This window comes from Garra rufa, chromosome 2 (genome assembly GCF_049309525.1).
Source record: "Garra rufa chromosome 2, GarRuf1.0, whole genome shotgun sequence".
NCBI classification, from domain to species: domain Eukaryota; kingdom Metazoa; phylum Chordata; class Actinopteri; order Cypriniformes; family Cyprinidae; genus Garra; species Garra rufa.
The window spans coordinates 39,549,225-39,567,510 of NC_133362.1; the positions used below are offsets into that span (position 1 = coordinate 39,549,225).

Below are 18,286 nucleotides of genomic sequence, written 5' to 3' on the forward strand. Positions count from 1 at the left end.
GTAAAATGCATCTCAGTGTACAGCTGTAAACAGAAAAGGGAGCTCCAGGTAATGACAAATTATGCGAGTTCAAAGAAGATGCAAATGGTGTGTTGACAAACAGCATTTAAATCGTTTCAATATTTAAGGTTTAAAAAAAAAAAAAAAAATGATCATAATGGGGGCTCGATGTCAGACTTTTTTTTTAATTCAGGGATTTATATTTAAAAGTCAATTTATTTACAGAGACATACAGTTGAGGTTAAAAGTTAACATACACCTTGCAGAATGTGCAAAATGTTATTTATTTTACCAAAATAAGAGGAATCATACAAGATGCATGCTATTTTTTATTTAGTACTGACCTGAATAAGAATTTTCACATAAAAGATGTTTACATATAGTCCACAAGAAAAAAATAATAGGTGAATATATAAAAATGACCCTGTTCAAAAGTTTACATGCACTTGATTGGGACTTAACTATCACTAAACAAACAACAACAAACAAACAAACACACACACAAACACACACACACACACACACACACACACACACACACACACACACACACACACACACACACACACACACACACACACACACACACAGAGAGAGAGAGAGAGAGAGAGAGAGAATCAAGTGTATGTAAACTTTTGAATGGGATCATTTTTTATCAATTTAACTATTATTTTCACTTGTTGACTAAATGTAACATCTTTTATGTAAAATATCTCATTCAGGTCAGTACTAAATGAAAAATAACATGCATTTTGTATGATCCCTCTTATTTTGTTAAAATAATTACCATTTTGGAGATTCTGCAAGGTGTATGTAAACTTTTGACCTCAACCATACATTAAAACAGTTATGAAACAAACAACAATTTCTATAACTGCAAATAATATATAAATAATAATAATGGGGCCTGTTCAGAAACACTGTGAATAACTGTATTGTATAAATGCATTTAAACACATACAACAAATGCCCCAGAAAAAAAGAAAAGAAAACATCTGATACTTTTATCATGTTCACTTGTTTACTGCTAAAAAAATGATGATATTAGTTTTTTGTTATTTACAAACATACTTATAAAAACATAACAAAATATTTTAATTTAAGAATATTTCGAAGAATATTTTAGAAATCACATACAAAACGATTGCAAGATGTGATATAAAGACATGAAATTGCATATATGAATACAATAATGCTTATATTTTTCCAGCATCTTCGGATAAATTACCATCAGTCTTATCATGTGTTTGTTTTTCATCTATATAGTTTTTTTTTAAACATTATTATATTTTATGAATAAACATGCTTTATTATTTCACTTAGTTAGCATCATATTTTATCAATACTCTTTAATTTTATATAAAAACAATTTTGTAAGCAGCCATTATAAATAATTATATGGAGTAAGTTTGTTCCGTAGTTTCTGAAAAACTTTCTCCCATCTTTCAGCAGATATTTCCCTTTTTTTTATGGCATAATTTTCTGACCTGTCGTATCCCACTTCCTCACGCCTTCCTAGATTATCTGTGAAAAATGATATCAGTGTTGAATCAGAAATAAATCGTTAGAGCTTCTCAGCCTGAGTGTGCCTTTGGACTGCTGGGCTCTGAAGAAGACGTATTGATTGTGTCTTTTTGAGTGTCTCCGGCGCGTCGGTACGGGGCTCGCTGATCCCCGCGAGACAGGGATTTGGTTTGAGTGAACTGACTGGCGCTTGTCTGGCAGAATGAGTATGAATCAAGCAGCACGCCTCCACCCTCAGGCACAGCATCTCCTGCTATTGGAACAATATCTGTGCCAATAGTCATGTCACGTAAGCTTGTTTTTATATTGACTGAGCTGTGAGGAGAACTGACTCTTGTCTCACCAGGCTAGAGCATGTTCAGCACCACGAAATCTGTCTCTCTTGCTTGAATGAATCTGGATATGTTTTCTTTTATTTTGAAAAGATTTCAAATGGCTTGAATTGGATGCAACAAGGTTACACTGAGCATTACATATCATGCCATGTGAGTGAGATGTCATTTTTAAGATTCAAATCTTGCATTTCAAAGCCATTTCTTCAATTCAGAATACTGAGAAGAAATCTAAATGTTCTTCTGATCATCTGTGACATTAATTGCTAATTCAATTTTTTAGCTGATACTTTTTTACTCAAGCGGTTCCTTAAAGGGAAAGTTCACTTAAAAATTAAAATTACCCCATGATTTACTTAGATAAAGATATTTTTGGTGAAATTTGAAAGCTTTCTGACCCTGCATAGACAGCAGCGGAACATTTAAGGCCCAGAATAGTAATAAGGGCAGGTACTCTTCAGATTTTGGTAGCCCAAAAATTAATTTAACTAGCCCAAATAAAAAAGTATATATTTTTTAAATATAGAAAATCAAATAGAGTCTAAATGTCAATCGAAAATATTTTCAATACAGAAATATCAACAAATATCAAGAAAGGAATTTTATTTCACTATTTTACAGGGTATCTGCAGAATTTTTAAATATCAATTTAAGGCAATTTAGCTTAAAAAGCTGCAAAAGTGAAATAAACACAGCATTAGTGGAGAGACAATGTATAGTAACAGAAAGCCATAAAATAAAAAAAAAGATTTACAGTTCATATACAGGTTTTCACAAAAACAAAAAATCTTGTACAACGGCATTTCAGCCTTTAGATCATTAAAATGGATAAATCAAGTATATAAATTATTATATTTATTTATATAACATAAATATTACTGTCTTAATTCTTTAGACTTTTTATAAGGCACAGTAACATCTTTCAGATTTACAACTCTATGTGTTTGCTGCATAAAACATGGGTCGATATTTGCAATAATCTGACCATAAACAGCAGAAAAATTGATTGGAAATGCAAACTCATTCTCTGCCACGAGGTGGTGCTTTAGGAGCGCTGAAATTACGGTTTGCCTAGTAACGTCTGTACACAAAGCAGCAACGCGCTCATTAACGCTGCTTTATTAGGCATTATACGTAAGATGAAATAAAAATGCCACGACAGTCGGTTCCCTCAGATACAGTCATATAAAGACATCCGTGTCGCGAGAGGCGAATCGATATTGTTTTCGTGGGCACATCAACATACTGAGATTAATTTGAACAAATTATTCAGAATTATGAATGCCTTTTAAGATAACTTTTCCCATCAAGTGGTCACAATGCACAACACCGCTGTATGCTGCGTCAAAGATGCATTTGCCCTCTAAACAAGCTGTAAACAAGCACAGATGCGAAGCACATGGCGGAGCATGTGAGAGACGCTCTGGATGAAAGAGCACTTTCGTTCTCTGACAGCAGATGGCGCTAAACATAATGCAGCCGTTACCCTGAAAACCTGAAAACAAAACAGTTTTCAGTTTCTGAAAAGTGTTGTGCCAATGGCTGCATCCAAAAGTTTTAAAATGCTGCCTTTGGAGGCAACATTCTAAGGCTGGAAGGCATCAAGGCACGTCCGAATCCAAATTCTTCTTCACTTTCTGTCTCCGGAGGTACCTTCATCTGATCGAATTTTGAAGGCAACACAGATGTATCCTTCTCTGCCTTCGATTTCCCACAATCCTGTGCATGTGCGTCGTATAGGCTATATAAATAAAGATATGCTGGTGAAATTACACTTGCTACTTTATATAATAGATGCGATCTTAACCATGATATACTTTATGAATAGTAATAGTGTAAAAACATAATAAGCAATATTATTTGTAATAATAGAATTTTATACAACTGGTAAAAAGGTTCAAATAAGTAGTAAATAGGAATCATATAATATAATGCTATTACAAATGAAACAGTCTTTAGTAACCTGTTTTGCAATAATACTTGCATAAGTGCTTTTATTTATTTAAGCAAAAAATAAACTGCCATTCTCAGTTGTATTCTCTGTCACACAGACCTTCGGTGGGCAATGACATTGAGGTCTTTATGTATTATTAAAGCATTTATAACTGTATAAGATTTTTTCCAAAATGTACAACTTACGTCATGTTACGCTGCCTCAAAAGCCTGTAGAAAACTGTTCCCGGAGTTGCCTCAGAAGTCATTACCTGATATGAGGCAGCAAGTCAGCTGACTAGGCTTTCGGACGCAGCTATTGAAAAAACTATCATTAATCTTAAGCAATTCCAATATTTAACAAATTGTTAAAATCAAAAGCTGCAACTGTGTTATTTAATGAGCTAACATGAACTAAGAGTTAACAAAGATTAATAACTTATGTAGCAAATAGCTGTTGCTCATTGTGAATATTAATGCATTAACTAAGAGATCTTACTGTAAAGTGATACCTATTGGTCTTTATAATTCTCTTGCTCTTTAATCTGTGTATTTTTTTTTAACTTTATACATTTTTGTTATTAAAAAAATAGTTATTAAACCTGTTATACTGTATTATGACACCACTTTTTTGCAAATGAATTTCAATATCATGATAATACTGTATACCGTGATAAAAGCATTATCAATTAATCCCAACATGAAAATTGATACCGGCATATCCCTATGCATATTGCATATTTGTACTTTTGTTATTTAAAGAAACCATACGAATGAAAAGCAATAAAAGTTTTTCAAAAGTGTTTTCAGCTTGTTTTTTTTATTTTTTATATAATTTATGGCATGCAGTTGCTTCAAACAATAGAATAAAGCTATTTAAAACATCAATCAATGTAAATTGTGATCATCGTAATCAATAATCGCAATTACGATTTCAAGGGAATAATCGACAATTGTGATTTTTGTCATAATCGTTCAGCCCTATGTGACATCAGTAGTGAAAGTTGCATTAATGTCTATCCAGGGTTAGAAAACTCTCGGAGTTCATCAAAGATATCTTAATTTGTTGTCTGAAGGTAAAACCCTTTAAACCCTTTAACAATTAAAAATTTTCTACTTCTCTTCCAAAGCTCTCAAATCTTATTTGGCAGTGACTTTTGCGGTGTCTTGGCAGTACAATCGTGTTTATGTGTCCTTTTTGGTTCTTGGCAGCATAAATCACCACATCTTATTTTGTGGTTCACAGAATAAAATAAAGTGTATGTGGAGAAAGAAAGGTCATATAAAGTCTCTAATGAAATAGAGTTTTGGTTTTTAAAATGGCATAGATTTCCAAAACAGAATGGTTTTTGGAAAACGACGTATTTCTTTTTATGGTAAAAAATAAGATATAATATAACCTATTTTTTCCCCTACAAAATTCATTCTTAAATGTCAACCACCCATATGTGAAAATAAAGTGCCTGTTTTACTCCGGAGCTGTCAGACAGCTTTGTGCTTGCTCAGGATTCAGGAGTGAAGTCCCTGAAGTGAAGCAGTGACTTGTGTCACAGCAGCGTCTTCTGTCAGGTCCTCTTCTGCTGTCCCTGAGAACAGAACAGGTGTTACAAGAAGTTAGAGGAGTCACTTTGCCTGTGCTCTTACTCAAAAACCACCGATATTTCCACACTAGCGACACTTCCCCACAAGCTATCATTTTTTTTAAAGCATGCACATGTCTAACACTTTTGTCCTGTCTTGTCTTTCTGCTGTCTGCATGACGTCACCGTTGGAAGCTAAGAAACACTTTCTGGCCTGAGTTGTCATAGAATCCTATGCTGCTGTAGAACGTCGTATTGCTCTTTTTCTTCACACAGATGAAAGAACATGAAATATTTCATGTTTGTTTGTTACTGTTAAAAAAAGGAAAAAAATAAAATAAAATAAAAACTAGGTTTTAACATTTTCTGAGGAAACGTGAGTGGTGCTTGACCATTCAGAACTCACTGCCACTAAGCTGGAGCTTGTTGCCAGGTTGTTGCTGCGCAGCCGATGAAGTGTTGGACTGTAGGCGGTTACTTGGGTGTTGTTAAGTTATTTTGGGTGGTTGCTGGCTCAAATGAAAAGTCTTCTAAGGTCTCTAGATATTCTGAACGCACAGTAATATAAACAACGCAGCTTTCCTCAACAGGTTGCAGAGTTTGAGATATCATGCAAGTCTTTATGACGTTGCCGTAAATGCATATATGCACATGGCATATAAACACGTGTCTATGTTAGCATTGCTTTTTTTGGATTGCCAACAAAGGTGTCTCCCCGCACCTAAATTGTGAAGGGTAAACAATATTATGTTGCTTTTGCTTTTCAGGTTTAAAAGGATCATCAGAAAAGCTTTTTTCACACCTGGTATAAAATGTATAATGTAGGAAGGTATGCATTTATGTATGTGATTTGATTAACTGGGTGCCATGTGTTGTCATACTGCCTAATCTCAGTTGGCTTTGATTTCAGGTGTGTTCTGTTGCACTTTTTCTTGTAGGAAGTTGAAAATTTAGATTTTCCGAGTTGAATGGAATGTGGCAATGCTGATTGCCTTGCATTAGTAAATCCCACCAGTAATAGTGTGCTGCAGGTATGAGTCGTAAAATGCTAAGCGAGTTAGAATTTTAGAATTTCTGGTTCTATCATCCTGAAACCAGTGAGGCTTTCTTTTTGGTTAAATGCCTTGAATGTCTGTGGTTACACAAGCTCAAGATCTTTTCACATTTTATTCTATGACTAATGTTAATTATTTTACCAAAATAAGAGGGATCATACAAAGTGCATATTATTTTTTATGTATAAAATGACCCCGTCCAAATTTACATACACTTGATTCTTGTGTTGTTACCTGAATGATCCACAGCTGTTTTTTTTTTTTTTAGTGATAGTTGTTCATGAGTCTCTTGTTTGTCCTGAACAGTTAAACTGCCTGTTGTTCTTCAGAAAAATCCTTAAGGTCCTTCAAATTCTGTGGTTTTTCAGCATTTTTGTGTATTTAAACCATTTCTAACAATGACTGTATGATTTTGAGATCCATCTTTTCAGGTTCTCTGAGGACAACTTAGGGACATATGTGACCCTGGACCACAAAACCAGTCATAAGGTTAAATTTTACAAAACTGAGATATATACATCATATGAAAGCTCAATACATAAGCTTTCTATTGATGTATAGTTTATTAGGATAGGACAATATTTGGCCGAGATACATCTATTTGAAAATCTGGAATCTAAGGGTGCAAAAAAATCAAAATACTGAGAAAATCACTTTTAAAGTTGTCCAAATTAAGTTCTTAACAGTGCATATTACTAATCAAAAATTACATTTTGATAGGTTTACAGTAGGAATTTTACAAAAAATCTTAATGTAACATGATCTTTACTTAATTTCCTAATGATTTTTGACATAAAAGAAAAATCAATAATTTTGACCCATACAATGTATTTTTGGCTATTGCTACAAATATACCCCAGCGACTTAAGACTGGTTTTGTGGTCCAGGGTCACATATATGCAACTATTACATAAGGTTCAAATGCTCACTGATGCTTCAAAAGGAAACACTAGGTATTAAGAGCCAGGGTGTAAACTTTTGAACAGAATGAAGACGTGTACATTTTCTTATTTTGTCTAAGTATCATATTTTTTTCATTTAGTACTGCCCTTTAGAGGCTACAGAAAATCATGTTTCCTAGAAGACAAAATAAGTTAGATTTACCCTGATCTTCAAATTCAAAAAGTTTTCACCCCCGGCATCGTTAATGGTTTTACAGGTCCATTTACAACCCTAGGATTTGTCCCTAGAATGAAATGGTCTGTTATTACCGTATTTGGAAGGTTCATGAATAATAATGATGAGCTCTGCTCTGATTGGCTGTTTCACAGAGTGGCTCATTCAGTAGCTCGCACATGGAGGAAAATATATATATTTAATCACGGAGCCCGAGCCGCTATTAATATGCGGGTCGTTGAAACTGCCGTTTTCAATGCACCATCATTTTACTCACTTTTGTGATCGCATGTGCTCTGTGTAACGTTATACTACAGCGGCAGTACTTACCATACATTTTACAAGTTTAGGTGCTTGTTAGTGATGCTCAGGATCTGTAAATTATTCGCCATCGTCCGAGCAGTCATCTCTCCGTTTATGTGGTTGGTGAAATCTTATGTACTGCAATGTAACAGGCTACCACTAGCAATAAGCTAAGCATGTCCCTTCAGTGACTGGCTTTATTTTATTAGTACACTTTATTTGTTTTCCGTGCCTTTCTAAGTACAGACATCAACCCATCCCTGCACTTAACATCTCCTGCACAACCTGGAACATAACATTTATTCCCGTGATCTGTCATTTTCGCTATTGTCCTCACTTTGTTTTTTCACAATAGCCTACCTGCAGAACTTCTAATGATTGGGCTATGCAAATGTTGGGGGTGTGACTATTAATGATCCCGAGACTATTACGTCATAGTCACTGTTATGTTAGGATTAGCCTATTTTTTTTTTTTTGCAAACACCAGATTTATAAAAGAAGGAGGAAACGATGGTGTTTGAGAGTCACGGTATGTCGTGTCCATGTACAGAACTGTTATAATTCAACTATGCCAAGGTAAATACCGTTTTCCAATCTATGACACCTTTAAAGCAAAAATAACTATATCATGATATATATCGTTACTGTGAAACAAAATTATTCTTATTGTGATATAAAATTTTGGTCATATTGTCCACTGCTACTCAAAACCAAACTTTCCAACTTGTAGATTTTTAATAAAGATTGAAAGAGTTGTTGCAATTGTTGAAATCATGCAGCTTATATGTGACCCTGGACCACAAAACCAGTCATAAGGTTAAATTTTACAAAACTGAGATATATACATCATATGAAAGCTCAATAAATAAGCTTTCTATTGATGTATGGTTTGTTAGGATAGGACAATATTTGGCCGAGATGCATCTATTTGAAAATCTGAAATCTAAGGGTGCAAAAAATACTGAGAAAATCACCTTTAAAGTTGTCCAAATTAAGTTCTTAACAATGCATATTACTAATCAAAAATTACATTTGGATATGTTTACAGGAGGAATTTTACAAAAAATCTTCATGGAACGTGATCTTTACTTAATTTCCTAATGATTTTTGACGTAAAAGAAAAAACAATAATTTTGACCCATACAATGTATTTTTGGCTATTGCTACAAATATACCCCAGCGACTTAAGACTGGTTTTGTGGTCCAGGGTCACATATATAGCTTATTTATAGCTTTTTATTGTGGTGATTGTGTTTAGGGCTTAACTTGGAAATTTGTGTTCATTTTCTTAATTAGGAAAGCGTGTAAGAATCAAACTATAGTTTGTCACAGAGCTTATTTTCTGCATTAATCCAAAAGCCAATGGAAAAATCAATTCGCTTTCTGTCGATGGAACCAAGGGAATGCTAACTTACTGGCCTGACTCATGAAAATACGTCATCACTGTAAGTATGAGGAATATTTACAGTGAAGCCTGCTTTAGCAGTCACCACTAATAACAAATCAGAGCTTGTGTATTGATGTCACCATTCATTTTTATGGCTTTTAGTGGTTTGAAAATTGTGATGGGATTTGGGCCTTAATTTGATTCAAAGATAGCCACAGTCATTTTTTCTAATTTCTACAGTCAGGTAGCGAGCATTTTTTCTTTTTTTTTTCCAATTGGCTAAAAAGTTAGGCTGTTTCCCAACTCTTTTGCGGTTCACAGAGCTGTTATGGAAACAGACATCTTAAAACACCCATTGCATTTTTTTAAGATGGGATAATACTGTGCACTTCTCATAACAATCATATTTCATTGTAAAAGCCATTTCAGGTTTGTAGTACCTGTCCCATAGCAGATTTTATCAGGGGAAAATCAACCCCACTAAAGACTCTGAGCAGAAGTAAATGTCGGATCAGGGTGGTCTGTCAGATCCAAAACAAGGGGCTTTTCTATTGAGTTCTGTGCTAATGTTTTTCCTGTGCTGTCCTCTGGTGGAGACGGCTAGAGCCAGATTGACAGTGGATATCTGCCCAAAGTGGAAGTGATCAGGGGGTCAGGAAGGTCTGCTTATAAACTCAGTCAGAGAGAGAGAGAGAAATTTAGTGTCAAAGGGGAGAGGATGGAGAAAAAGAGAGAGGGAGCGAGAGCACCGCGTTGCTCCTCTCGGGACGGCAGTGCAAGGGGACAGGATTATTTACTCGCTGTGTTTGGAGTCCAAGGAGAGAATAAATTGCTATTGATTTTTGCAGTTAAGTGTCTTTCCTGCCTCCAGACTGACTGTGGGCAAAGAATAATTTGCTTTAATATGTATCCACATTCGTCTTACCTCTTTTTCTCCATGTCCAAAGCGGAAAGTCTCTTTGACGCAGCGGTTTTTGACATATTCTCGCTGTCAGCACTCGGACCAGCTGTGTGTGTGAAGGATGAAAAGTGGTTTTAAAGGATCCTGAATGCAGAACATGGCGATGGACGAATGCTGTGGGCGTGAAATCATATACATTACATTACGTTCAGATCTGTTAAGGCTGGTGCTCATAAGTAAATTTGAATTTTAAATGTTAAAGTAGGATTATATTAGGAACGCTATTTTAGGAAGTGAGGGCCACTGAACAGCAGTGGACTTCAGCTGCATGCGTCTCTATTTGCATGCTTTATATTATGCAAACTTTCACTGGTGTGTTGAAAGTACATATATTGGAATAAGTAAGAAGACATTACTGTGGCAGTAGTGGAGTGGGAATACAGTTTGTTTAGTTATACAGCACATGCTGTATGAATAGTTAATTCAAAAATGTTAGATAATCACTGTGCAATTTGCAATTATTCTGGCATGTTATCAGTGAGATTGTTTTGAGAATAAAATAATGTAGTGCTGTACAGTTTTTTTTTAGTCAACTCATGACATATTCAAAAATTTAGCGGCACAGCTGAAGTTTGGCGTCATTTGTTTAAAAATAAATGCTTTTATTTGGCAAGGATGCATTAAATTTATAATTTTATAAAAGATTTCTATTATAAAAGAAGTCTATTTAAAATAAATTGTGTAAAAAAGAATCAGATTGACGTGATAATAATACAAACTTTCAAATTAACATATTAGAGTGATTTATGAATGAATACATTACATTTTATATTATATGATAAATAAAAATTAATATTTAGAAATATTTTTAAATTGTAATATTTTACAATAGTATTCACAAAAGGAAAATACAGAAATTTAATACTGAGATACTTCTGCTGAAAAACTTTTTTCAAGTTGAATATTTGCAGCTGATCAAATTATAAACATGCTTTATACTAAAATATATGTTTTGTACATTTGTCATAAATGCATATAATAATACAAGCATATAATTCTAATTAAGTTGGAATTTTCACAAATATTCAAATATGTGTCCCTGGACCACAAAAACCAGTCATAAGGGTATTTTTTTTTTTAAGAAATTAAGAATTTCTGATAATCTGAAAGTTGAATAAATAAGTTTTCCGTTGATGTATGGTTTGTTTGGATAAAATCAAGGAAATCGCCTTTAAAGTTGTCCAAATGAAGTTCTTAGCAATGCATATTACTAATCAAAAATTAAGTTTTGATATATTTATGGTAGGAAATTCATAAAATATCTTAATGGAACATGAACATTACTTGATATCCTAATGATATTTGGCATAAAAGAAAAAACACACTAATTTTGTCTATTTTAGCTGTTGCTACAAATATACCTGTGCTACTGAAGACTGGTTTTGTGGTCCAGGGTCATATATATATGAAAATATTTAAATCAAACTTTTGTGACCTATTGTAACTTATATTATATGTTAAGTGCTTTTTAATGTTCTATGATGTGTACATAAACTACCTCACAATTTTCTTTATTTTTTAAATTGAAGTATGTATGTTGTAATTTACAATTTGTACTAATATGTCTGCTTTGCTCATGAATATTAATGACCTTACTTCACATTAAGTAACTTATTGGCTGCCGGGCAGACATTATGCACTAATCAGTTGCTGAATTAAGGAATCAGGAGAAATTGTGGCTCATGTATTTTTAATGATGTTATTTAGCTGGACTTTTCTGTAAGGTTTTCGAGCAACATCTGCATGACCCAGGTTAAATTAATAAAAAGTTCTGCTTGTTTATAATGGCAGCGTGATGATCACTTGAATGATTTTAGACAGAAAATAATAGACTTGTTGGCCGATTTCATATTCCATGTCATAAAGCCACATGTCTGAAGCATAATTTGCCTATAAGATCTGCTGCATTTGGGGAGTTTTTATATCGAGGCTGTTATCTGAAGTAATTATGATGTTATTTTTAAGTTTAATCAGGTGTCAGATGTGCAAATGTTTGCACGGTAGAGCTCTGTAATATATTATGAATGTTTTTAGATCGCACCGATTCGGCCTGTTGCGTTTATAATCACTAGTCCCACTGCTTTAATTAGAAGCCTCAAGTAATCAAGCTGGACTTTACACAAAATGATCACTGTGCTAATTAACAACAGTTGCTAATGCAGGTTCTAAGCATTTATATCTACGCCACAGACCTCCTAGCCACATTCTGTTTCAATTTGCATTTAAATGTTAGCATCTAGCTCAACCCATTACCATAAAATTCATTTGCACATTCATTTTTAAAAACTACTGTGGCAGCAAGATGACGATCACAAACAACTCAATTGTGCAAGGCCCTGTTGGCATTATTAGCCGTGATTAGCCTGCACGTCCCTGTTGAAAAAAAAAAAAAAAAACGCTAAAACTAGCCTGATTTTAGCTGGTCAGCAAGCTGGTTTTAGAGGGGTTTTGGCCACTTTTCTAGCCTGGCCAGGCTGGTCTTAGCTGGTCAGGCTGGGAGACAACCAGCTAAAACCAGCCTGACCGGCCTGGCCAGGCTGGGTAACCAGCTAAAACCAGCTTAAACCAGCTAAGACCAGCCAACCAGCCTAGGCTGGTTTTAGCTGTTTTTTTTTTTCAGCAGGGCTGGTTGGTTGGTTTTAGCTGGTCACAGCTGGTCAGCAGGCTGGTTTTAGAGGGGTTTTGGCCACTTTCCAGCCTGGCCAGGCTGGGTGACCAGCTAAAACCAGCTACTTCCAGCTTAAACCAGCTGGTCACAGCTGGTCAGCAGGCTGGTTTTAGAGGGGTTTTAGCCACTTTCCCAGCCTGGCTAGGCTAGGAGACCAGCTAAAACCAGCTACTTCCAGCTTAAACCAGCCAAGACCAGCCAACCAGCCTAGGCAGGTTTTAGTTGTTTTTTTCATCAGGGGTGTGCTTTGAAAACCCAATGATATCATGAACACGCTAATTCTAATCTCACAAACTGTTTAAGACTGATAGTATGTGCATCAGGAGAGAGTGTAATTGTCAAGTGAGGTTTTGGGTTAGAGGTTAAAATCCGAGTGTGATAGACAATCTTCATTTTCAAACGTGAGCTATTTCTCTCTGGAGCTGAACTCTTAATATTCCTTTCATCGAAAGTCAGTTAATTTCCCGGCGAACATGGAAATTACTAATTTTCCATTTACATCTTTCAGCGTTTCAGAGCTTTTTATAACCCGGTGACCTTTAGAGAGAACAAATTTGAGATTTAAGGCCAGACTATTTACTGCTTTTCAGGCTGCCAAGAGGGAATTCAAATAGCGTATTTTAATCACATATTAACATTCAGTAGCTCTTTTAGCGCTTTATCTGAAGCCTGATATGTCTTTTCAGTCATATTTCCGCTTATTGGTTCCACCCGAGGCTCAGAAAAAGAAGAGACTTTGAGAAATCGTAGCTTTGGTGTGTGCTGGCAGAGAGGAAATTGGTGTGTCAATCACAGGTTTTCATATCTCCAAGCGAGCTGTCATGAGAATCAGAGAAATGGATGGAGACGCTGAAAGCAAAGAGTGGCAATAAATAGCATAGGTTGGAGAAAGTGAGTAAAAAACTGCTATCTAATTACCCCCGCACGATCCAGAGCCTTTGGTGAAATTGAACAGGATAATGACTGTACTGCTGTCAATCAATACTAGCACAGGGTCAGTGGATTTGCACATAAATGTTTGTCGCCCGAGCTTCAAGTCTATCATTAGGCCACTTTTAAGGGGCTACAAGGTCGTTTATGTCCCGAACGCTGTCGTTTAGTGAAGCGGTTTTCACATAATGGAATACGTGCATCACGACTTAATGTCTGCGGTAAGTAACGCCATAAAAAGACCAGAGAGCTTACAGCTTAAACTCTTATGCACAGCATTGTTTTCCGGAAATTAATAAGTGAGGAAGATTTTCTTAAGTATTTTTTCTTCATTAGTCATTAGTATCACCCTGACCTTTTTAATTTCATGCAGTCAAAAACTTAGAATGAATTTTAACATTTTCATAGAATCAAAGCTGTCTTCGTGATGCAAAGCTAAATTTTCATCAGCCATTACTCCAGTCTTAAGTGCTACATGATTCTTCAGAAATCATTATAATATGCTGATTTATTACTTTTTATTTTCAATGTTGGAAACAGTTGTGCTACTTAATATTTTTTGGAACCTTTACATTTATTCAAAATCGAAATATTTTCTAACAATATAAGTCTTTGTTCTCACTTTTTATCAATTTAACACATCCTTTGTGAATAAAAATATTAATAAAAAAAAAATAAAAGTTTCAAAATTACTAACCACAAACTTTTAAATGGTAGTTCATATTGTTAGAAAATATTTTTTTTTACTTTTTATTTAGCAAAGAATCCTTAAAAAAGACTGGAGTAATCATGCTGAAAAAGCTTTATGTTTATTCTGCAATACTGCTCAAAATTTTGGGATCAGTAAGATTTTTAACGTTTTTTTATGCTCATCAAGGCTGTGTTAATTTCTGTTCATTTGATCAACAATACAGAAAAAAATGTAATATTGTGAAATATTATTACAATGTAAAATAATGTTTTTCTATATTAATATACATAAAAATTAATTTATATCTAAAATTAAAGTTCACATCACATGATCCTTCAAAAATCATTCTAATATGCCGATTTATTATCAAAGCTGGAAACAGTTATGCTGCTTAATTTTTTTTTTGGAACCTGTGATACTTTTTTTCAGGATTCTTTGATCAATAAAAGGATAAAAAGAACAGCATTCATTTAAAATAGAAAGGTTTTCTAACAATATACACTACTGTTCAGAAATTTTGGGTCAGTAAATTTGAATTCTTTATTTTTTTTTTTTTAATAAATTAATTATTTTATTCACAGAGGATGTGTTAAACTAATAAAAAGGATATCATAGATTTACATGGTTAGAAAAGATTTATATTTTGAATAAATGCTGTTCTTTTTAACTTATTCATTAAAGAATCCTAAATAAAAGAATCACAGGTTCCAAAAAAAAAAAAAAAAAAGAAAAATTATTGGCAGCACAACTGTTTCCAACATTGATAATTCTTATAATAAATCAGCATATAAGAATGATTTCTGAAGGTGACACGTAAGACTGGAGTAACAGCTGATCAAATTTCAGCTTTGCAGCACAGGAAGAAATTACATTTAAAAAAAAAATATTAAAATAAAAACCATTATTTTATATTGTAATAATATTTCGCAATATTACAGTTTTTTCTGTATCCCATACTTTTGAGAGATATTTTCTTTTATATATATATATATATATATATATATATATATATATATACATATAAAATACTTAAAAATATAAAAACACTTAAATTTTTTTTTATATTTTTAAATAAATGACTTATTTTTTATAAATATTTAAAATATATAGTATATTTTAAATAAATAAATAGTATCATGCTGCCCAAATTAATAAGTGCAGACGTGAGATATGGCTCTATATCGGCATGCTGTGATTACCACAGCCGTGCCGATATAAAGTAATATCTCACGTCTACTTGTGTGATATTGCTCATTGAGGCGAGAAAGAGGGAAAACACAGACACAGAGGGTACGGTGCACACAATTTTCCCCAGAGGGTGTTTTATTTACAAACAGTGAGTGAGGGTGCAGGGTGCCTTTTCTCTGGCCGAGAAGGTTAAGGTGCTCCGGGGAATGGTGGGTCCATGCAGGAGGGTGGAAGTGTGAGGGCGTCGATCAGCCACTTGACTCCGTAGGAAAGAGAGAGTTCTGTTAGCATCGGGAGATTCAGAGAAATGAAGCTCACTAGGGTTCCTTCTTCCTTTGCTTATATATCCTTGAGGGCTGATGCGTTTCAGCTGGGGCTGATCGGCGCTGATTGTGCTGCAGCTGTTGCTAGTTTGGATCCATGGTGACGCTGTGTTGGAAGACTCGCCACATCATATATCACGAGTAGTAGTGCGATATGGCTATAAATCGGCAAGTCGAGTGCGTGCCGATATACAGTCATATCACACAGCTACGAGTGTGATATTGCATTTATACAACAGTTTGACAGCAAGTGTAAAATACATAAGAGACAACAATGGAGTGTCTTTAAAAACACTCTTTTCAGCAAACTTCCTTCCACAACAGCTGAGCCCAAGCCTCTGTTAATTCGAGAACGTCACTTTAGAACTATTAAGGAACGTTGAGTTGCTTCATGGAATCTGATTGGCTGAGAGGAGTGCGATATTCTAGTGATATCAGAACCCTAAACGTTTCACCATTTGTATCACTCCGCTTGCTGTATTTCTCACAGTCATGGCGGATGCACAAATCCACTATAATTTTAAATAAAGAGCTTCATGTGGACTCAATTTATTTTCTTTGTGAAACCCAAAAACCCTAAAATTAATGTAAATGAGGATTATCATATGGAACATATGAAAGATTAAGTCCACATTGTAATTACATTGAAAAGATCAACCAGGACATTCTTTAAAATATCTAATTTTATCTTCCACAAAAGAAGAAGTCAAATAGGTTTGAAAAGACATGAGAGTGAGTAAATGATGACTGAATTTTTACCTCTGGGTGACTATCCCTCTAAATTTCTGTCAAAGTACATATTTTTGTGTTATTTTTTTTCCACCGTAATGTTTGAAAAAGTAATTAACATTACAAAATATGCAATCTATATTTTTCCACCAAGCATAAAACCTTCATTCTTGATAGGTCTCTAAAATACGTAATATTTGAGTATATAATCTCGCTGCAGGTCCAAATACTAATGCGTTTTTTCCCCCTCCTGCTCTTAGGACCCCAATCCCATTCTTGAACACCTCACTTTGATCCATTTTCCCTGAATTAATGTTTTATTGTTTAGTCAATGATTAGACCTACGAATAATTTCATGGTTCAGTTGTGCCGGTGAGTGAATAGCCACCTGAAACACGCTGGGCTCCTTTTCTGAACGACTCACTTTATAATTAAAACTTGAGGATGGGGTCTGGAAAACAAATTCTGCCTGAAATTGGAATTGGTTACACAGGCTCTCATGCAATTGTGAGACGGTGGCGTCACAACCAGCCCTTAGGCCTAATGTGAAGGACACAGGTGAAAATTACTCACTGGAAAAATCACAAAATTGCAAAAACTACGGTGTGTTGAAAAGAGGACATATGTATGGTAGTGGTGGGTAGAATGGCTAAAATTCACATTAATGTCATCACATATAGTGTGTGTGTGTGTGATAGATAGATAGATAGATAGATAGATAGGTAGAAATAAGAAATTGGCTGTAGAAACTGCCTCAGATTTTATTTGGCTTTTTAAAATGTTTTTATTGACTGTTTTATTGGAAGAGGTAGGCTGGTTGTGTATAAGAGCACTTGTTCAGTGCTTTTACCTCTTGGACCTCTTGGATTCAGGCAAACAGAACACTTACTGCAAATAGACTACGGCTTAATGCTAAATAAACAATACATTTTTCATGTAGAGCTCTTGAACTAAATCTAGCATTTTCAAAATTTCATCCTTGCATCCTACATTGCCTCATTCTTTCTCTTTTAAGTGCTTCATCGTTTTGCATCTATCAGCTGCTTTATAAGTGGCTGGTGGGCTGAAGTCGGTTTTGTGTGCACATGTCTCTCGTTGGCCTCTCAATTGTGCTGGCCCCGGTGCCACAGGCACAGGCCGAGTCTCACTACTTAATTACCATTGTTAATGATGTGCCTTTCTGCTCAACCTGTGCCTCTGTGATGGGCCGTGACAGACAGACAGTCACGCTCTTGCGTCCAAAACCATCAACACAATTTGGTCCGGCTGTCAGTTTATTGCCTCCAAGAGCGGTATATGAATTTATCTTCACAGAGATGATGTCAGTAGATGTCAAGGCGAATCAGTGATGTTCATAATCTGATTTGAGGGACCAGCCAGGGACACAGATCTCAGCCGAATGGCCTGTGACATAATTTTTAGACTTTTTTTCTCACTTGCTCTGGCTTGGTCCAAACCAGTTTGGTTTAACCCTTGTTTCATCACAAAGGTCAGAACCATTTTAAACTAGAGGATAATAGGGGATTTATGGAAAGACTATATGAAAATGTAAAATAAATAAGTTAAA

General features: G+C 34.8%; 1 protein-coding gene across 1 annotated transcript in view; it reads left to right on the forward strand.

The window, feature by feature from the left end:
• The window catches only part of LOC141325946 (E3 ubiquitin-protein ligase parkin-like), a 106,110-nt gene that overhangs the window by 305 nt on the left and 87,519 nt on the right, over positions 1 to 18,286 (forward strand). The gene's annotated exons all lie outside the window — the stretch shown is intronic.